Below are 24,206 nucleotides of genomic sequence, written 5' to 3' on the forward strand. Positions count from 1 at the left end.
GAAAGAGTCATAACACTTTGAAAGGATAATTCAGACACGTGTTACACGGGGAGCATGTTTGTTTACAAATAATAATGTCACGTGATCGCGCACTGACCTCGCATGCTGCATCGCCCTTACAATTCACTAATACATGTACATAACCATTTTCATGCAAACATGCAACGTGAATGTGATTGGTTATCAAATTATACAAAAATAATGCATGAACCGTTGAATTTTTCATTTCGACACGAATAGGTCGAGTTGACATTCCTGTCATCGGACATAGTATTGAGATAAATGGGATAAAACGGACCGTCAAACAGGTCTAGAGAAGCACATCAGTAGAACCTTAACATAAATAAGTAATACTTACCAAAATTTCTCTAATTGATAACCTATCGAACTGAAATTTCACAAAAATACCGGTAAATAATTTTGTTCATTGTGATGCTGGTTAAATAAATATTCTTACTCCTATTGCTTCATGTAAAAAAAAATGTATAGAATTGAATTCGACTACAGTTCAGCATAAAAAAACGTGAATATGTAAAAGCCAGGTAATATGTTAGTTATAAAGTGTGTATAAATTTCCGTAAACGAAGTTACCCGTATACTTCACCAAGAATTACATTTGAGCGCAAAGTTCTGTATATGTGTGATTTGGTTGGTTTATGTAACATTAATTTAGACTGGGATCCTGGCTAATCTTGACCTTACGACGCGCAGCTAGATTGGACCGGATCCCAGGCTAATGTAACATCGTAGAACTCAGGATAACGGAATTTTTTGCGTTGCTATTAGATCATTGAGGCCATCTATTTTTATTGCGGGTTCCACATATTTAAATCGGAATTATAGAAAAAATGGAATGTTGTGAGCAGAATCAAAACAGAAATGATGAAAACTGCAACATTTCCAGCAAAATATAAATAGGATGGAGGATCTGTGTATTCACATTATTTGTAAAACTCTCCTTATTCATGTGAAGCGTGTGCCTTAAAGTTAACCATCGAGAGACGTTAACCACCGAGAGTCGGTTTTTAGACCCGCCCAGTGCACCTAAGCACGCCTACTTTTGGAGCTCTTTAGTATGAAGATAAGAAAAATACACGAAATTACGGAACTGTATACCCTGTTTTATCCTTATTGTTGGTGTTTCTTGCGCATGCGCACAAAGCACGGTGATAGTTACGGTTACTGACTCAGGAACCTTGTATATTATATACGTTTAATAAACTGGATCCTTGTTGTGTTCAGTTATCGATACACTACGATGGAATTACGGACCAGTTTAACATAAACTGGTAAATAGATAGACAGCTGATAATCATAATTGATTAAGAATTAAATAACCTGGAAGAAGAAATGAGTTAACTATTGATTACAACAGAGACGAGAATGCCATCGTGTTTGTTCTGCTAAAAAAAAAGCAGGAACATTGGAGTTTATGGTTAGATTTTAAATATTTATTGTCTCCAAACTGGGTAAATTTGATATAGTAACACCCCCCCCTTTTTTTTATAAATAACTCGAGAACCACACATCTCGCTCGCTTAACAAAGTAACAATAAGAAATAATTATTGTTTTAGTTTCAAGAATAATTAATCGTCAAAACTTATCCCCTCCCAGACATCAAAGGAAGTTAAATGTATTATCCCAAAATTAGACCAAATTTTTATGATATAAGGACGTCTTGACAGGCTATTATTTTATTTTGTTTTGTTGGGGTTTTTTTTGCCTTGACGTCTTCCTCCTGTATGAAAAAAAACATAATAGGACACTCCCCTTTTTCCCCCATAATATAGCTTTTTAAGAAGTCATAATTATTTGGACTACCCCTGAATATATTTCAGACAGACTCTTCTCTAAAAAAATGTAAACATGATTTGAGAGAAATCTGTGGAATAGTTTTTTAAATGATTTAATTATTATGTCATGTATATAATTGACATTAACATAGTTATAAACCGAGAATACTAGTATAACACATAGTGTTATAGTAGTCTCAGCTATAAACTTTCCATTGTATTGACCAATATGACTAACTCATATGCTCTTTCCCATAAATGTCACAATATCAATATATTACAGTAAAACTGATAGTTTGATGACATTGTTTAAGACTATTGACCTCAGGTCAGCCTAAACTGAGTTTAAAACTGTAATTTATTCATTAAAACAGTTCAAGACATGTACCTTCTGAAATGTGATTGCATCAAAATTAAACCTAAGGCATAACATACTTAGGGTGCAGGAAGTGCCACCAAATAAATACTGATTTGTAAAATTAGATGATGATATTTGTGAAGTCAAAGATATTATAGCTAGTTATAACTGGTTTTAGATATAAATCTGAGTAAAAGATTGATTTATATGTGCTCTTTCATGTTTAGATTATAATTTAAATTTAATCTTTTGAAGTTTTTTTTATAATATTAAGACATTAAAATCACAATTATTTATTTATACACAAAAAAATAATTTTTGTCCTTTTTTAGTTGAATGACTGTACACAAACATTATACACACATAATTTTGATAATTCTGTAATGTTTTTTTTTCTATAGCCCCAGAATGTGACAAAAGACTTATTAATCCAGATTTACAAAAAAAAGAAATAGTTCAGCTACCATAAGACTGCTATGACAAAAATTTTGCAGTTTCCAGAATTTGAGGTAGAGTATAGTTAGGAATAGTTTGATTATGCAGATGCTTAGTTTGCCATAAACAATTATGCCCTTGATACAAAAGCAGAGGAAACAAAAAAGTATGAAAATAGTTGAAAAAAGTAATCATTATTACCTAGTCATATACTGTAAATAGAAAAAGAGAAAAGCACTGGTTATGATTTGGTATTTTTAATAGCATTATCATTTGTCCATAACTTGGAATACATATATATACTGGATTGAGCTTGACATTTATTTAATATCATTGACACAGGGTTGCAAGAAATGAAAGATGGTAATTTAAACCTAGCAATTTTATTAAGATTTAAAAAAAAGATTTTGATTTGGTAGAATATGATTTTCTTTGTTTAAAGCTCGACATGTATGGATTTAGTGAGACTACTGTTAGTGTTTTTAAGTCGTACCTGAATAACAAAAGGTATACATTTGTAGTGTTAACTCTGAACAACAACATGTAAAATTTGGTGTTCCCCAATGTTCTATACCTTGTCCTCTATTGTTTGTGCTATTTATAAATGACCTTCCCTTATGCATTAAAAATTGTGAAACAGACCTATATCGTTGTATATGCTGATGACACCACTATTCATAAATCAGGGGGAAACATCTAGAAAATATAAATGATGATGTTCAAGAAGATTTATACAGGGTTGAAGAGTGGTGTAAAATGAATAACATGTTCATAGATGCAAATGAAACAAAATGTTTGATTACTGGAACAAAGCAGAAACTATTCAGACTTTTCAACCAAACTTGATAATAAATTACAAAATTCTTCAAGTGAAAAAATATTAGTTTCAAAATTGACAGCCCACTAAGTAACTGGAGAAATCAAATTGACCAAGGTTGTGCTAATATATCATCCAGAATATACCATCTTTCTTAAATACATTTTTTTTATATAACTTTCAAGAAAACATAATACAATGGGTGTTCTGCCCCTAATTGACTACTGTTGTATTATTTGGGATGAATGTAAAAATTGAGGGATAACAAGAATTTTAAAAATCCAAAAAAAAGGGCAGCATGATAAATTCTAGATGCAGATCCGTTATCCCTCTTGGTATATAGGAGCACTATATTCTATGTTAACCTCCGCCAGTAGGTATAAACAAATACTGTTGATAGACGGTATATAGGAGCACTATATTCCATGTTAACCACTGACGGTAGGTATAGACAAATACTGGTGATAGACAGTATATAGGAGCACTAAATTGTATGTTAACCACCGACGGTAGGTATAGACAAATACTGTTGATAGACGGTATATAGGAGCACTATATTGTATGTTAACTACCGACGGTAGGTATAGACATATACTGTTGATAGACGGTATATAGGAGCACTATATTGTATGTTAACTACCGACGGTAGGTATAGACAAATACTGTTGATAGACGGTATATAGGAGCACTATATTGTATGTTAACCACCGACGGTAGGTATAGACAAATACTGTTGATAGATGGTATATAGAAGCACTATATTGTATGTTAACTACCGACAGTAGGTATAGACAAATACTGTTGATAGATGGTTTATGGGAGCACTATATTGTATGTTAACCACCAACGGTAGGTATAGACATATACTGTTGATAGACGGTATATAGGAGCACTATATTGTATGTTAACCACTGACGGTAGGTATAGACAAATACTGTTGATAGACGGTATATAGGAGCACTATATTGTATGTTAACCACCGACGGTAGGTATAGACAAATACTGTTGATAGACGGTATATAGGAGCACTATATTGTATGTTAACCACCGACGGTAGGTATAGACAAATAATGTTGATAGACGGTATATAGGAGCACTATATTGTATGTTAACCATCGACGGTAGGTATAGACTAATACTGCTGATAGACGGTATATAGGAGCACTATATTGTATGTTAACTACCGACACTAGGTATAGACAAATACTGTTGATAGACGGTATATGGAAGCACTATATTGTATGTTAACCACCGACGGTAGGTATAGACAAATACTGTTGATAGACGGTATATAGAAGCACTATATTGTATGTTAACTACCGACAGTAGGTATAGACAAATACTGTTGACAGACGGTTTATGGGAGCACTATATTGTATGTTAACCACCGACAGTAGGTATAGACATATACTGTTGATAGACGGTATATAGGAGCACTATATCGTATCTTAACCACTGACGGTAGGTATAGACAAATACTGTTGATAGACGGTATATAGGAGCACTATATTGTATGTTAACTACCGACGGTAGGTATAGACAAATACTGTTGATAGACGGTATTTAGGAGCACTATATTGTATGTTAACTACCGACAGTAGGTATAGACAAATACTGTTGATAGACGGTGTATGGGAGCACTATGTTGTATGTTAACCACCGACGGTAGGTATAGACAAATACTGTTGATAGACGGTATATACATTGTAGGAGCACTATATTGTATGTTAACCACCGACGGTAGGTATAGACAAATACTGTTGATAGACGGTATATAGAAGCACTATATTCTATGTGAACTACCGACAGTAGGTATAGACAAATACTGTTGATAGACGGTATATACATTGTAGGAGCACTATATTGTATGTTAACCACCGACGGTAGGTATAGACAAATACTGTTGATAGACGGTATATAGGAGCACTATATTCTATGTTAACTACCGACAGTAGGTATAGACAAATACTGTTGATAGACGGTATATAGGAGCATTATATTGTATGTTAACCACCGACGGTAGGTATAGACATATACTGTTGATAGATGGTATATAGGAGCACTATATTGTATGTTAACTACCGACAGTAGGTATAGACAAATACTGTTGATAGACGGTTTATGGGAGCACTGTATTGTATATTAACCACCGACGGTAGGTATAGACATATACTGTTGATATATGGTATATAGGAGCACTATATTGTATGTTAACTACCGACAGTAGGTATAGACACATACTGTTGATACACGGTAAATAGGAGCACTGTAATGCTTGTTAAACACCGAGGGTAGGTATAGACAGGTACTGTTGGTATACGGTATATAGGAATACGGTATATAGGAGTACTGTATGGCATGTTAACCACTAACGGTAGGTATAGACAAATGCTGTTGATAGACAGTATGTAGGAGGACTATATTGCTTGTTAACCACCGACGGTAGGTATAGACAAATACTGTTGATAGACGGTATATAGGAGCACTATTTTGTATGTTAAATACCAACAGTAGGTATAGACTAAAACTGTTGATAGACGGTATATAGGAGCACTATATTGTATGTTAACAACCGACAGTAGGTATAGACAAATACTGTTGATAGACGGTATATAGGAGCACTATATTGTATGTTAACTACCAACAGTAGGTAAAGACTAAAACTCTTGATAGACGGTATATGTAATAGCACTATATCGTATGTTAATCACCGACGGTAGGTATAGACAAATACTGGCGATAGACGGTATATAGGAGCACTATATTGTATGTTAACTACCGACGGTAGGTATAGACAAATACTGGTGATAGACGGTATATAGGAGCACTATATTGTATGTTAACTACCGACGGTAGCTATAGACATATACTGTTGATAGATGGTATATAGGAGCACTATATTGTATGTTAACTACCGACAGTAGGTATAGACAAATACTATTGATAGACAGTTTATGGGAGCACTATATTGTATATTAACCACCGACGGTAGGTATAGACATATACTGTTGATATATGGTATATAGGAGCACTATATTGTATGTTAACTACCGACAGTAGGTATAGACACATACTGTTGATACACGGTAAATAGGAGCACTATATTGTATTTTAACTACCGACGGTAGGTATAGACAAATACTGTTGATAGACGGTATATAGGAGCACTATATTGTATGTTAACCACCGACGGTAGGTATAGAAAAATACTGATGATAGACGGTATATAGGAGCAACTACCGACAGTAGGTATAGACAGATACTGTTGATAGACGGTATCAAAGAGCACTATATTGTATGTTAACCACCGACGGTAGGTATAGACAAATACTGTTGATAGACAGTATATAGGAGCACTATATTGTATGTTAACCACCGACGGTAGGTATAGACATATACTGTTGATAGATGGTATATAGGAGCACTATATTGTATGTTAACTACCGAAAGTAGGTATAGACAAATACTGTTGATAGACGGTTTATGGGAGCACTATATTGTATATTAACCACCGACGGTAGGTATAGACATATACTGTTGATATATGGTATATAGGAGTACTGTATTGTATGTTAACTACCGACAGTAGATATAGACACATACTGTTGATACACGGTATATAGGAGCACTATATTGTATGTTAGCTACCGACGGTAGTTATAGACAAATACTGTTGATAGACGGTATAAAGGAGCACTATATTGTATGTTAACCACCGACGGTAGGTATAGAAAAATACTGGTGATAGACGGTATATAGGAGCAACTACCGACAGTAGGTATAGACAGATACTGTTGATAGACGGTATCAAAGAGCACTATATTGTATGTTAACCAGCGACGGTAGGTATAGACAAATACTGTTGATAAACGGTATATGGGAGCACTATATTGTATGTTAACTACCGACAGTAGGTATAGACAAATACTGTTGATAGACGGTATATAGGAGCACTATATTGTATGTTAACCACCAACGGTAGGTATAGACAAATTCTGTTGATAGATGGTATATAGGAGCACTATATTGTATGTTAACCACCAACGGTAGGTATAGACAAATTCTGTTGATAGATGGTATAATAGGAGCACTATATTGTATGTTAACTACCGACGGTAGGTATAGACAAATACTGTTGATAAACGGTATATGGGAGCACTATATTGTATGTTAACTACCGACAGTAGGTATAGACAAATACTGTTGATAGACGGTATATAGGAGCACTATATTGTATAATAACCACCAACGGTAGGTATAGACAAATACTATTGAGAGACAGTTTATGAGAGCACTATATTGTATGTTAACCACCAACGGTAGGTATAGACAAATTCTGTTGATAGATGGTATATAGGAGCACTATATTGTATGTTAACTACCGACGGTAGGTATAGACAAATACTGTTGATAGACAGTATAAAGGAGCACTATATTGTATGTTAACTACCAACAGTAGGTATAGACACATACTGTTGATACACGGTAAATAGGAACACTGTAATGCTTGTTAAACACCGAGGGTAGGTATAGACAGGTACTGTTGGTATACGGTATATAGGAATACGGTATATAGGAGTACTGTATGGCATGTTAACCACCAACGGTAGGTATAGACAAATACTGTTGATAGACAGTATGTAGGAGGACTATATTGCATGTTAACCACCGACGGTAGGTATAGACAAATACTGTTGATAGACGGTATATAGGAGCACTATTTTGTATGTTAAATACCAACAGTAGGTATAGACTAAAACTGTTGATAGACGGTATATAGGAGCACTATATTGTATGTTAACAACCGACAGTAGGTATAGACAAATACTGTTGATAGACGGTATATAGGAGCACTATATTGTATGTTAACTACCGACAGTAGGTATAGACAAATACTGTTGATAGACGGTTTATGGGAGCACTATATTGTATATTAACCACCGACGGTAGGTATAGACATATACTGTTGATATATGGTATATAGGAGCACTATATTGTATGTTAACTACCGACAGTAGGTATAGACACATACTGTTGATACACGGTAAATAGGAGCACTGTAATGCTTGTTAAACACCGAGGGTAGGTATAGACAGGTACTGTTGGTATACGGTATATAGGAATACGGTATATAGGAGTACTGTATGGCATGTTAACCACCAACGGTAGGTATAGACAAATACTGTTGATAGACAGTATGTAGGAGGACTATATTGCATGTTAACCACCGACGGTAGGTATAGACAAATACTGTTGATAGACGGTATATAGGAGCACTATTTTGTATGTTAAATACCAACAGTAGGTATAGACTAAAACTGTTGATAGACGGTATATAGGAGCACTATATTGTATGTTAACAACCGACAGTAGGTATAGACAAATACTGTTGATAGACGGTATATAGGAGCACTATATTGTATGTTAACTACCAACAGTAGGTAAAGACTAAAACTCTTGATAGACGGTATATGTAATAGCACTATATCGTATGTTAATCACCGACGGTAGGTATAGACAAATACTGGCGATAGACGGTATATAGGAGCACTATATTGTATGTTAACTACCGACGGTAGGTATAGACAAATACTGGTGATAGACGGTATATAGGAGCACTATATTGTATGTTAACTACCGACGGTAGGTATAGACATATACTGTTGATAGATGGTATATAGGAGCACTATATTGTATGTTAACTACCGACAGTAGGTATAGACAAATACTGTTGATAGACAGTTTATGGGAGCACTATATTGTATATTAACCACCGACGGTAGGTATAGACATATACTGTTGATATATGGTATATAGGAGCACTATATTGTATGTTAACTACCGACAGTAGGTATAGACACATACTGTTGATACACGGTAAATAGGAGCACTAAATTGTATGTTAACTACCGACGGTAGGTATAGACAAATACTGTTGATAGACGGTATATAGGAGCACTATATTGTATGTTAACCACCGACGGTAGGTATAGAAAAATACTGATGATAGACGGTATATAGGAGCAACTACCGACAGTAGGTATAGACAGATACTGTTGATAGACGGTATCAAAGAGCACTATATTGTATGTTAACCACCGACGGTAGGTATAGACAAATACTGTTGATAGACAGTATATAGGAGCACTATATTGTATGTTAACCACCAACGGTAGGTATAGACAAATTCTGTTGATAGATGGTATATAGGAGCACTATATTGTATGTTAACTACCGACGGTAGGTATAGACAAATACTGTTGATAAACGGTATATGGGAGCACTATATTGTATGTTAACTACCGACAGTAGGTATAGACAAATACTGTTGATAGACGGTATATAGGAGCACTATATTGTATGTTAACTACCGACGGTAGGTATAGACAAATACTGTTGATAGACAGTATAAAGGAGCACTATATTGTATGTTAACTACCAACAGTAGGTATAGACACATACTGTTGATAAACGGTATGTAGGAGCACTATATTGTATGTTAACTACCGACAGTAGGTATAGACAAATACTTTTGATAGATGGTTTATGGGAGCACTATATTGTATGTTAACCACCGACGGTAGGTATAGACATATACTGTTGATAGACGGTATATAGGAGCACTATATTGTATGTTAACTACCGACAGTAGGTATAGACAAATACTGTTGATAGACGGTTAATGGGAGCACTATATTGTATGTTAACCACCGACGGTAGGTATAGACAAATACTGTTGATAGACGGTATATAGGAGCACTTTATTGCATGTTAACCACCGATGGTAGGTGTAGACAAATACTGTTGATGGACGGTGCAAATGAGTACTATATCGTATATTAACCACTGACGGTAGGTATAGACAAATACTGTTGGTAGACGGTATATAGGAGGACTGTATTGTATGTTAACCACCGACGGTAGGTATAGACAAATACTGTTGATATACGGTATATAGGAGTATTGTATTTTATGTCAAACATCGACGATAGGTATGGACAAAATCCAACAAATACTGTATACAGACAGTGTATAGAAGTACTGTATTGTATTGTAAACACTGACGGTTGGTATGGACAATTTCTGTATCATGCATCAATTGTAAATAAAAGTATCATGTGAGTGACACAGGCTCTTTGAAGCCTCTAGTTTTGATATTATTAATGTGGAGATCTGGTCTAATTTATCATTTTCTCTATTACATGCATGATAACTGCAACAATTGAATTGAAATAAAAGTGATAATATTTCTGTTGTAGGTTATCAAGATTTAGTGTTTCCATACAAGTGACAAAGATTGAACAACAAAAACATCTCAAACTTTACAGGACAGAGTAGACTTTTTTCACTGTGCTTAGTTTTGTCTTTATGTCTAAATTATGATACCTTTAAAAAAAACAATAAAATATGGAATAACATTTATTTCTATCTTATAAAGTGGAGTGAAGAAATAAGGGGTCATTGAAAACATAAGAATATCTTGCTATCATATATGCAGATCAGCAGCCCATACATTTGCTATAGCACATAGATATGGGACCAATAATTTCAAGTTGCCTTTTAAAAAAGACCTTATTAATGTTATGCGAGATACCACCAAAGACCACTAGGTGTTGATCAAATGATATTGTAAATAAGAGGGTTGTCCAAAATATTTCCAACAGCTGTTTGATATACACTACCTTAATCAAACCACAATGGTAAAAAAACAGTTTTGGTCAGTCTTAAAAGAAGCAAATATAATTTAGAAAAAGTGCAAGCTGTTGATAAAAACTACAAATAACTGCCAGTCCTAAATGTGGGTGGAGATTACCATTTAGCACAAATGAGTTTCTGTACTAAAGAAAGTAATTTCGGCACAAACCGATTATACCCTTTCAAAAACTATGTGTAGTCTCTTTTATAAAAGTGGCAGATTATCTTTCTATCTAGAGTATCTATGACAACTAACTGCTGCTCCTAGTGACGTTAGTCTTTGGTTTTTGAAAAGATTGGATATATTGTCACAATTCTTTTCTAAGGTACCGGTCTGATAAACAGGAAGTAACTAGATTAGCTACTAAATATATGCACACTGAAATATAGTCCCTTAAAATTCCCATGGCTGTGTACATGTTCAGATACGAACTATGAAAATTTTGTTTATATCTTTAGAGAAGTAAAATCAAGTATGTATGTCTTTAGTTTTGGCAAATTGCTGTCTTGTTTTGTCCTGTTATTAGATAACAGTACTGATACAATACTGTAAAAATACGGAGATGTGGTATGATTGCCAATGAGACGCCTACATGTATCCACTCAAGTTCAAATAAAGTGGATGTAAGCAGTTATATGCAACCATACAGCCTTCAACAATGAGAAAAATCATATCAAATAGACCCTTGTAAATAGGTGTTGATCAAATGATATTGTAAATAAGAGGGTTGTATATTTCATGACGGTATAATACTAAACCCCTAACAGGAGGGATTGTGCCTGATATTCATATGATGAAGACATAATCTTTCAATCAGTTTAATTAAGGTCTGGTTCTGGCATGTCAATAACTGCTAGTAGTCTGTTGTTATTTATGTATTATTGTCATTTTGTTAATTTTCTTTTGTTTCATATTCTGACATCGGACTCGGACTTCTCTTAAACTGAGTTTTACTGTGCGTATTGTTTCGCGTTTGTTTTTTCTACATTGGCTACAGGTATAGGGGAGGGTTGAGATCTCAAAAAACATGTTTAATCCCGCTGCAATTTTGCGCCTGTCCCAAGTTAGGAGCCTCTGACCTTTGTTAGTCTTGTATGATTTATAATTTTAGTTTCTTGTGTATAATTCGGAGCTTAATATGACGTCTATTATCACTGAACTAGTATACATATTTGTTTAGGGGCCAGCTGACGGACACCTCCGGGTGCGGGAGTTTCTCGCTACATTGAAGATCTATCGGTGGCCTTCGGCTGTTGTCTGCTCTATGGTCGGGTTGTTGTCTCCTTGACACATTCCCCATTTCCATACTCAATTTTATAGTATGATTTACATCTGCAATAATCACGAAACAATCAGAGACAAGTTTGGGTCTAAATCTGTATGTCCCACATAATCAAATTGACCGAAGAGAGAGGCGAAATATACTAAAGGCTTATTCAAACACATAAGTCAATAATAAACTGACAAAACCACGGGAAAAAAAAGAAAGATTAAAAAACAAACAACAGAATGCAAAACACAACAAAGAACATCACAGACTGAACAAAACGAACCTCGCCAAAAAACTGGTGTGACCAAATGACTAATTTATCTCAGCCTTACATTATTTAGCAGACCCTTTATTATACCAAACCAAACAAAGTTCTTTATGGTACAATGTTTTTGATCCATCGGTCTGTCAGTCCTGTTCTCGTTATTGCAACTCCTCTGAAACCACATAACAGAGTTTTATAAATCTTTGTAGATAATGAGGAAATTATGAAATTATCAATTCATTGATTTTCTATATACTCCTACAACAGTTTGTCATAAAATCTGTCTAAAGACCACAACAGAGTTTCATGAATTTTTTAGATAGTTAGGACATGCTATGTAAATGTGCATATTGGCAGAAAATCATGATTAATTTTTTTATGCCCCACCTACGATAGTAAATGGGCATTAGTTTTCCGGTCTATGCGTCTGCTCCTTCGTCCGTTTTCTCGCTTCAGGTTAAATGTTTTGGTCAAGGTAGTTTTTGTTGAAGGTCAGGTCCAATAAACTTGAAACTTAGTACATATGTTTCCAATAATATGTTTTTTTCTAAGCTTAATGCCAAAAAAGGTTTTTTTCCCCTATTTCACGGTCCACTGAACAAAGATAATGATAGGGCAAGTGGGGAACGGTGTACGATGGACACATTCTTGTTTTTGTCGAGCCTGCGACTTTTGTCGCAGAAAGCTCGACATAGGAATGGTGATCCGGCGGCGGCGGCGACAGCGTTAGTTCACTTCTTAAAAGCTTTATATTTTAGACGGCGAACGACCTGGATGCTCCATACTTTAAATACAGATGCCTTAAGTTTGGAAGTTTCCGTCTGTCACATGTCCATTGTCCTTGAACTCATTTTCATGGTTCAGTGACTACTTGAAAAAAAGTTAAGAGTTTTTGTAATTTCTCTCATATTATGGGTAACTATGTTTAGTACTTGCGTACCTTGGTCAGCATGCCCATCAGACAGTTTTCACTTGACCTCGCCATCATTTCATGGATCAGTAAAAAGGGTTAAGTTTTTGGTGGTCAAGTCTATATCTCAGATACTATATGAAATATGTCTTGTATATTTGGTGTATGGAAGGATTGTAAGGTGTACATGTCCAACTGGCAGGTGTCATCTGATCTTGACCTCATTTCCTTGGTTCAATGGTCAAAGTTAAGCTTTTGAGTTTTGTTCGTTTTTTCTAATACTATATGCAATAGGTCAACTTTATTTGGTATCTGGAAATATCTTATGATGTCAGCCTCGCAAGTCTCATTTGACCTTGACCTCATTTTCGAGGTTCATTGTTCAGTGTTTAGTTTTTGTGCCAAGTGTCATCTGACCTTGACCTGATTTGTATTGAATGATTGTAAGGTGTAAATGTATTCCTCATTTTGGTCATATGACCTTGATCTCATTTTCTTTGGTCATGTTATTAATAAGTTTATGTGATAATTGTAGTAAAACTTTATATTTGGGTCTATCAACATAAATAAGGAGAGAAATTTCAACGTGTGTACTCTTGTTAGGAATTAGGAACTATGCCTTCTGAACTTAGAATTTCGGCCTAAATATACTTCTGCATATCTTCTGAAATTACACTTGTAACAGAATTTCATGCGTGTTTGAACTAAATAATCTGTTGAAATTTTGTTTGCTTAGTGACAATGTCGGGCTGTGAAGTATGTGAGCGTGCTCACACAGGTTCTTTGATTACACACAGTCAATGCATTGTCTGTGCTTCCCAGATACAGTCTGTATGCATTTTCTTTGTTGTAAATTAAATTAAGTTTATGTATTGTACGTCGTTCTTAGTCTTTATACATTGTTTATATGCTTTGACTATGAGTTTAAGATACTTCTATTGTCGGTATATCTTAGATTTAGTCGGTTAACACTGTCTATGGATCAGAGACACAGTATGTATGCATTGTAAGTTGTTCCAAGTTGAAATAAAAGTCTGTATGTTTTGCCTGTTACTGCAAGATAAAGTGTTTCACTGCCTGTGGCTCTTATATACAGTCTGTATGCATTTTCTGTATGCTTTATCTATGGGTCTAATTTGTTTTAAGATCTCTAACCCATATACAGTGTGAAAATGATCTTTGGTTCTAAGATGCATTTTGTTTGATTGGCTGAATGCTTAGTATATATTGGTTTCGATATATGGTCTGTATGTATTGTATGGATCTTATATATTTGTATTTTTTTCCATCTGATGAGTAAGCCTTTTTCAACTGATTTTTATAGTTCGTTCTTATGTTGTACTGTTACACCATAGTCCCAGATTATTGGAGGTTTGGGATTCCGCTAACATGTTTAACCCCGCCACATTCTCTATGTATGTGCCTGTCCCAAGTTAGGAGACTGTAATTCAGTGGTTGTCGTTTGTTTATATGTTACATATTTGTTTTTCGTTCATTTTTTGTATATAAATTAGGTCGTTAGTTTTTTCGTTTCAATTGTTTCACATTGTCATTTCGGGACTTGTTATAGGTGACTATGCGGTATGGGCTGTGCTCATTGTTGAAGGCCGTACGGTGACCTATAGTTGTTAATTTCTGTGCCATTTTGGTCTCTTGTGGAGAGTTGTCAGTAGTGTTTGTGGGACAAAATGAACCCATAAAGGTGGACGTCGGACGCTAACGCTATATTGGGACCTGGGTGTGAACGCCGACGCCATATTTGGGCCTTAACGCGGACGCCATGGTCGACTATGAAATCGGGACGCGAATTTGAGGTTGGACCGTATGATTCGGACATCGAGACACCGACGCCATATTTGAGCTTTAAACTTGGACGCTATACCTTAATGTTGCATCAGACTACCCTTTAAAGTGACGTCATACCCTTAAAAGTGGACGGTATATTCTCGAAAATGGACGAGAATTTGTCTTTGATAAACGCTTACCCAACCCCTAGGTAATAAGTCTGTGATAATTCTGAAAAGAATCTTCTACCTCTTAAATAATTAACTGCTTATACATGTTTATAACAACTGTAAGAATTCTCCAAGATATACTATTTATATTAATCAGAAAAACTTTTGCGTCTTGATTTCAGGGTCGACTATGGCGTCCGCTTTAAGGCCCAAATATGTCGTCGGCGTCTGCGCCAACTTTCGAATATGGCGTCAGCGTCAGACGTCCACCTTAATTGGGGTCATTCTGTCCCACAAACACTACTGTTGTCTCATTGGCAGTCATACAACATCTACTTTTTTATATTATATATATATTATCTATACGTATATATTTTCTATATACGAATTTTACATGTTTGCCAATGGGAAACTTATCCACCAAAGACAAACGAATGTGAATCAGCCATGAGTTACACATATGTATTCATGTAAAATGCTATTAAAACCCATTCCTGACTAGATGTGACGAAAAACGAAAACTAACAGCCCGATTAATGCTGAAACGATTAACGTAAAATCAATATCAAAGACAGCAACCAATAACAATACAGTGCTCCTATATATCGTCTACCAACAGTATTTATCTATACCTACCGTCGGTGGTTAACATGCAATACAGTACTCCTATTTACCGTATATCAACAGTATTTGTCTATACCTACCGTCGGTGGTTAACATACAATATAGTGCTCCTATATACCGTCTATCAACAGTATTTGTCTATACCTACTGTCGGTAGTTAACATACAGTATAGTGCTCCTATACACCGTATATCAACAGTATTTGTCTGTATCTACCGTCGGTGGTTAACATACAATATAGTGCTCCTATATACCGTCTATCACCAGTATTTGTCTATACCTACCGTCGGTGATTAACATACGATATAGTGCTATTATATATACCGTCTATCAAGAGTTTTAGTCTATACCTACTGTTTGTAGTTAACATACAATATAGTGCTCCTATATACCGTCTATCAGCAGTATTTGTCTATACCTACCGTCGGTGGTTAACATACAATATAGTGCTCCTATATACCGTCTATCACCAGTATTTGTCTATACCTACCGTCGGTAATTAACATACGATATAGTGCTATTACATATACCGTCTATCAAGAGTTTTAGTCTTTACCTATTGTTTGTAGTTAACATACAATATAGTGCTCCTATATACCGTCTATCAACAGTATTTGTCTATACCTACTGTCGGTAGTTAACATACAATATAGTGCTCCTACATGTGTATATACCGTTTATCAACAGTATTTGTCTATACCTACCGTCGGTGGTTAACATACAATATAGTGCTCCTATATACCGTCTATCAAGAGTTTTAGTCTATACCTACTGTTGGTAGTTAACATACAATATAGTGCTCCTATATACCGTCTATCAACAGTATTTGTCTATACCTACCGTCGGTGGTTAACATGCAATATAGTCCTCCTATATATTGTCTATCAAGAGTTTTAGTCTATACCTACTGTTGGTAGTTAACATACAATATAGTGCTCCTATATACCGTCTATCAACAGTATTTGTCTATAACTACCTTTGGTGGTTAACATGCCATACAGTACTCCTATATATCGTCTATCAACAGTACCTGTCTATACCTACCATCGGTGGTTAACAAGCATTACAGTACTCCTATATACCGTCTATCAATACTATTTTTCTCTGCCTACCGTCGGTGGTTAACATATAATACAGTGCACCTATATACCTTTTGTCTATAACTACCGTTGGTGGTTAACATGCCATACAGTACTCCTATATATCGTCTATCAACAGTACCTGTCTATACCTACCATCGGTGGTTAACAAGCATTACAGTACTCCTATATACCGTCTATCAATACTATTTTCTCTGCCTACCGTCGGTGGTTAACATACAATATAGTGCTCTTTGATACCGTCTATCAACAGTATTTGTCTATACCTACCGTCGGTGGTTAACATACAATATAGTGCTCCTATGTTCTGTCTATCAACAGTATTTGTCTATACCTACCGTCGGTGGTTAACATACAATATAGTGCTCCCATATACCGTCTATCAACAGTATTTGTCTATACCTAGTGTCGGTAGTTAACATACAATATAGTGCTCCTATATACCGTCTATTATCAGTATTTTTCTAAACCTACCATCGGTGGTTAACATGCATTATAGTGCTCCTATATACCGTCTATCAACACTATGTTTCTAACCTGTTTCTATACCCACCATCGGTGGTTAACATGCAATACAGTGCACCTATATACCGTATATCAACAGTATTTGTCTATACCTATCGTTGGTGGTTAACATGCAATATAGTCCTCCTATATACTGTCTATCAACAGTTTTAGTCTATACCTACCGTCGGTGGTTAACATACAATATAGTGCTCCTATATACCGTCTATCAACAGTATATGTTTATACCTACCGTCGGTGGTTAACATACAATATAGTGCTCCTATAAACCGTCTATCAACAGTTTTCATTTATACCTACCGTCGATGGTCAATATAACGTATTATATGGTCCGTATATAGTGCTCATATATACCGTCTGTCAGAAGTATCTGAATTTACCTACCGTCGGTGGTTAACATACAATATAGTGCTCCTATATACCGTCTTTCAATAGTATTTCTTTATACCTACCGTCGGTGGTTAACGTAAAATATAGTGCTCCTTTATATACAGTCTTTCAATAGTATTTCTTTATACCAACTGTCGGTGGTTAACATAGAATTTAGTGCTCCTTTATACCGTCTATCAACCGTATTTGTCTATACCTACTGTCGGTAGTTAACATACAATATAGTGCTCCTATATACCGTCTATCACCAGTATTTGTCTATACCTACCGTCGGTGATTAACATACGATATAGTGCTATTACATATACCGTCTATCAAGAGTTTTAGTCTTTACCTACTGTTTGTAGTTAACATACAATATAGTGCTCCTATATACCGTCTATCAACAGTATTTGTCTATACCTACTGTCGGTAGTTAACATACAATATAGTGCTCCTACATGTGTATATACCGTTTATCAACAGTATTTGTCTATACCTACCGTCGGTGGTTAACATACAATATAGTGCTCCTATATACCGTCTATCAAGAGTTTTAGTCTATACCTACTGTTGGTAGTTAACATACAATATAGTGCTCCTATATACCGTCTATCAACAGTATTTGTCTATACCTACCGTCGGTGGTTAACATGCAATATAGTCCTCCTATATACTGTCTATCAAGAGTTTTAGTCTATACCTACTGTTGGTAGTTAACATACAATATAGTGCTCCTATATACCGTCTATCAACAGTATTTGTCTATAACTACCGTTGGTGGTTAACATGCCATACAGTACTCCTATATATCGTCTATCAACAGTACCTGTCTATACCTACCATCGGTGGTTAACAAGCATTACAGTACTCCTATATACCGTCTATCAATACTATTTTTCTCTGCCTACCGTCGGTGGTTAACATATAATACAGTGCACCTATATACCGTCTATTATCAGTATTTTTCTAAACCTACCATCGGTGGTTAACATGCATTATAGTGCTCCTATATACCGTCTATCAACACTATGTTTCTAACCTGTTTCTATACCCACCGTCGGTGGTTAACATGCAATACAGTGCACCTATATACCGTATATCAACAGTATTTGTCTATACCTATCGTTGGTGGTTAACATGCAATATAGTCCTCCTATATACTGTCTATCAACAGTATATGTCTATACCTACCGTCGGTGGTTAACATACAATATAGTGCTCCTATAAACCGTCTATCAACAGTTTTCATTTATACCTACCGTCGATGGTCAATATAACGTATTATATGGTCCGTATATAGTGCTCATATATACCGTCTGTCAGAAGTATCTGAATTTACCTACCGTCGGTGGTTAACATACAATATAGTGCTCCTATATACCGTCTTTCAATAGTATTTTTTTATACCTACCGTCGGTGGTTAACGTAAAATATAGTGCTCCTTTATATACAGTCTTTCAATAGTATTTCTTTATACCTACTGTCGGTGGTTAACATAGAATTTAGTGCTCCTATATACCGTCTATCAACCGTATTTGTCTATACCTACCGGCGGTTGTTATCAAAACAAACTATTTTCAATCGACAGTCCAAAGTTTCGTATCTATACTTCACTTTGAATGACCGATGACATTTATTTGACCAGTAACATTCCCTATTGTATTCATTATTTAGTTTTCTCCCTGAACTTGTCTGAAATATTTGCGGCTGTACTGATGGCAAACAACAATCAATCAATTTCTTAAAGTACTTCTCAATCTAAATCATATATTATTTTTTAATCTAACCAGTAATATGTGATCGGTGAATGTACGTATGACAATTACGCCAATTTTGAAAAAGCATATTTTTTTTCATTGGCGCACATTGACATTTTTTAATTTGCGCCAAATTGATTCGAAAGGTTAGGTCTGATAAATTTAGATGATAAAATTAAACTTGTTTAACCAAACGCATCAATTCAATGAACACAAGCTACAATATAGATAAATGTGTGTATAGACACATGTTGAGCTCATGGGTATCATCATTTAATCACACTTCTGGTACCCGAACATTTACTTTCATATATGGAACCGATGCCATAAAGAAAAAAACAGGCTTTAACTTATAAAAATTTTGATAAAAAAGGGGATGCTTTATTGTAGGGAAGATATCACAAGGTTGCAGTTCAACAGAAGTGTTGCATGACAATACTCAGTTAAAAAAGATTTGTGCATATGCAAATGTGCTTTTTATGTCAAACAGTTACAATCTTATTTTATAAAGTGCTACTTCAAGTGTGATGTACACTTGCAATAAACTTATCCTGCTTTCAATCCCCCTCCTCCTCCCTGTCACGTGTGAGCAAGTGACAGGTGGCAAAAGGCCAGAAGGAATATTTTTGTTATTATATAAATAAATTCTATACATCTTATATGCCTCATGACTTGTGTTTACCTGTTAATTTGTGCAAATGAAGAAAATAAATTTGGCGCAAAGAAATAAAAAAAAAATAGGCGCTAATTAAGTGCAGATTGGCGCAAATGGCAAAAGCCGAAGCAAATATAATCTTTTCTCGTATCAAGATTTCAAGATTTTATTCATAACCTCAGACACATAATCATGTTTACAAGATTACAATAATATATACAACCATATTAAAATAATATATAGCGAGACAGGACAAACGAAACACAAATACATAGTATATTTTAAAAGACAATTGGTATAATTAGATTAAGTATTTTATGATTTTCTTCACGAAAATTGATAATTTCCTTTGAACTTGTACGTTACATATAGACAACAAGCCAGTGAATTTCTTCTTGCTTGGATTCATTACATAGTAATTTGGTTAAAACTTTGATCTAAGAGCAGACACATCAGCATTTTTACAGGTAAACAATATATGAAACTCATCCCCTATTCCCTCATTACATAATGTACATATTCTATTTTCCCTCGCGATCCCCGCCCATCTACCCGTCTCAATAGGTAACTTCAAATTCGAGCATCGAAGTTTAGATATGTAATATCTGTCCTTGGGTAATAATCGCAATAGATACGGTTCCAAACCAAACTCGAGTTTGAATAAAGAATAGAATTCACCCCTATCAGATCAAATTGGTGTTTTCTTTCTTTTTTTCGTTCAGTTTCATCTAGTCCATTTGTTCATTTGACTCTGTCTCCATCACGACTAGGATGCATTTTAATTTATAATGTAAAGTCGTTCAGGTTTTTGTTTTATTATATATATATAAAAAAAGAAGATATGGCATGATTGCCAATGAGACAACTCTCTAAAAGAGACAAAGTGACACCGGAATTAACTATTAAAAAAAACCTTTAACAGATCACGGTACGCTGACGGTACAGATGTCTGTAAATTCAGAAATTAATGCGAGGTTTTTATTATTGCGACAATAATTATGACTCGCATTTTGAAGTATTGCGTTTGATTTAATCAATTAAAATCTCATTTCAGGCTATAATGACACTCATCGCATTAAATATTTAACAATTGCACGCAACAAATTTACATTAAAAAATTTGATGTATATTTGACAATTTTAGTTCGCTTAAGTTACCAAAAATTCTATAATTAGTGTATTATTCTCCCAAGTTTTTTTGAAAAGGTATAATTCCTCTATACAAATGGCAAAATCTTTCATAAAATATCCAGTAAGTTGGATAAACGTTTACCAAATCATCCCAATACAGTTTGATTTATATATTCACTTTGCTATTCCGTTCTTGCACAGTGATATAGTTCATTTTGCGTCATCCCATATTCTAGCAAAGGGAGATTATCTAAGCATCACCGTTACATCAGTAATAGCTCTCGTACATAAAATAGTTAGCTCGAACTGTATGATCCTGTGTGAATCTGATCTTTATATTAAAAGTGCATAAATGGTTCACATATGGGTCTTATTTAAAAATTAAACAGTATCAAAACAATTAGTGCATTATAATATAACCAAATAGGCATGCAAAAAAGAATCAATAGGCAAAAGATGCTTGTCTACCGTCTAATTCTAATTGCTAATATTAACTGTATTGTACATAGATTTATTTTTTAATTTTCAGCAGAAAACAGTATTTCTAACAATTAAATTGAATTAATTTGATATGACGTTGACACACGGTAATCACTCTCATGTTTTTATTTACATCGCTGTCAATCATCCGGTAAAGATGAATATTCATTACTACCCTCGGTAGTTAACGTCCCTCGATGGTTAACTTTAAGTGCCTACCGTGCTTTTACATCGAGGCTTATTCTTTACATCGAGGCTTATTATGCTAATCATCGACGCCACAGTACTTCAACCAATCAGACAATGTTTATTTGGGGCATTCGATCGATTTTAACTCAGATTTTGGAATATTTCAATCGAAATTATAGAAAAATGGAATGTTGTTAGTACATATAAAATAGAAAATGATGAATACTTTTAGCTAAAGATAATTTGGATGGGAGTTCTGTGTATTCCCATTATTTGCACAACTCTCCTTACTGATGCCATATTTTGGAATTTCCGTGACCTAAATGGTTCGCGAAAATTAATATTTTTATATATAGTATAGTAAAAATCCTTGTTGTCAACAAATGTTTGTTCTGTTACTCATTTGAGTTATTACTTTTGTTATTTCAGATTAATATTTTGTTTCTTTTTTTTTTTGCCTGTTTTGCTCTTGTAGTTCGTTTACTGTTGCAGTGCTTATGTATCATTGTCTTTCAAATATTTGTGTTTGAGCGTCCCTGATGACGTTTAATCTAGAAAGTGGTTCGTACTCCTGATATTGATAAAGTGTTATCATTGACTTTTCCTAGTGGCGGATCCAGCCATTTTTAAAGGGGGTCCCAACCCAGGACAAAGGGGGGGTCCAACCACATGTCCCCATACAAATGCATTGATCGTTCAAAAAAATAGGGGTTCCATATAAGATACAAGAAAATGTGGTATGAATGCAAACGAGACAACTAACTCTCCAACGATAGGTGTGTCGAGTTAGATTAATATGGACAGTTTAACATTATATAATACATGTTGATTTTTTTATTTTATCATGTTACACAATAAACACACATACACAAAGTTCTAATTCACGTAGCTTTGAATCCCAAATGTAATTTTCGAAAATTTGTATACGGAAGTTATGAATTGAAACTTGGAGTATTAGAACTATTTTCCGGTTCATCATTCGTAAAATTACACATTGACTTCCAAGATCTTTTAAGTAATCTTCCGAATAGTTTCCAACTTGACTTCAAAGTTGTTTCCGAGTCAACTTCCAAGTCGTTTCCAAGGGAATCTGAACAGATTCCAAATCACTTCCGAACGATTTCAAAGCAATTGAAGATTTAAACAAGTCATCCGAATCACTTCCAAGTTGATTCAAAGTAAGGACGACGAGATTGACAGGTTGTACATACACATATATCTTAGTATTTTTTCATCACGAACTACACCTTTTCTAAGAAATAATTCTACTTTGATTGTTTCTAGCACTTAATAAAAGCATAATATTAGACTAACTAGCTATATAGGGTTTCATTGTCAACTTTGACATCCACTAAGGTTATTTTGAATTTCCGATTGAAATCACAATACCAACACCTGTGAATGATCTTCGATTGTGTGTTGAAAAGTGTTAAAAAAAACGACAAATTGGATCCCTTGAAACAGACGAAACATCACACGGTAATGAAGTAGATTCACTTCTGCATTGTTTGGTTTGAATTTCATTTTACAAGACTAAACCGTATTACCTGTTTTTGAGATTAAGACACGAAGAGTACACACGCTAAAATGTCTCGTCTTTCTTTACTTACCATTGATTCTATGTTGATAGCCCTAAATATAAACTAAAGCTCTGCTATAAGTTTCTCATAAATTTAACATGATCCCATCAAATGAAATCCTCACATAAAAGACTATTAAATATAAAATAATGGCTGTTTGTCAAGAAAATGCTGCAAAAGAATTCTTGGGTAAATGTTGCAGAAAGTTGCAAGTAGAGGAATACTAGTCATTTACCTTGAAATTCTCCCTTTTCTAGGTTCTATTTGTAAATAAATATTTCATATGATATTTCA

The 24,206-nt window shown here is 34.8% G+C and overlaps 1 long non-coding RNA gene across 1 annotated transcript; it reads left to right on the forward strand.

Moving 5' to 3' along the window:
- The first annotated feature begins 1,149 nt into the window (after positions 1-1,149).
- On the forward strand, positions 1,150-10,826 carry LOC143056638 (uncharacterized). The gene is made up of 3 exons (XR_012972433.1): positions 1,150-1,435; positions 2,554-2,661; positions 10,664-10,826. It is a non-coding gene; the product is annotated as an uncharacterized LOC143056638 (long non-coding RNA).
- Positions 10,827-24,206: the final 13,380 nt, after the last annotated feature.

The sequence above is a fragment of the Mytilus galloprovincialis genome, chromosome 13 (assembly GCF_965363235.1).
Source record: "Mytilus galloprovincialis chromosome 13, xbMytGall1.hap1.1, whole genome shotgun sequence".
NCBI classification, from domain to species: domain Eukaryota; kingdom Metazoa; phylum Mollusca; class Bivalvia; order Mytilida; family Mytilidae; genus Mytilus; species Mytilus galloprovincialis.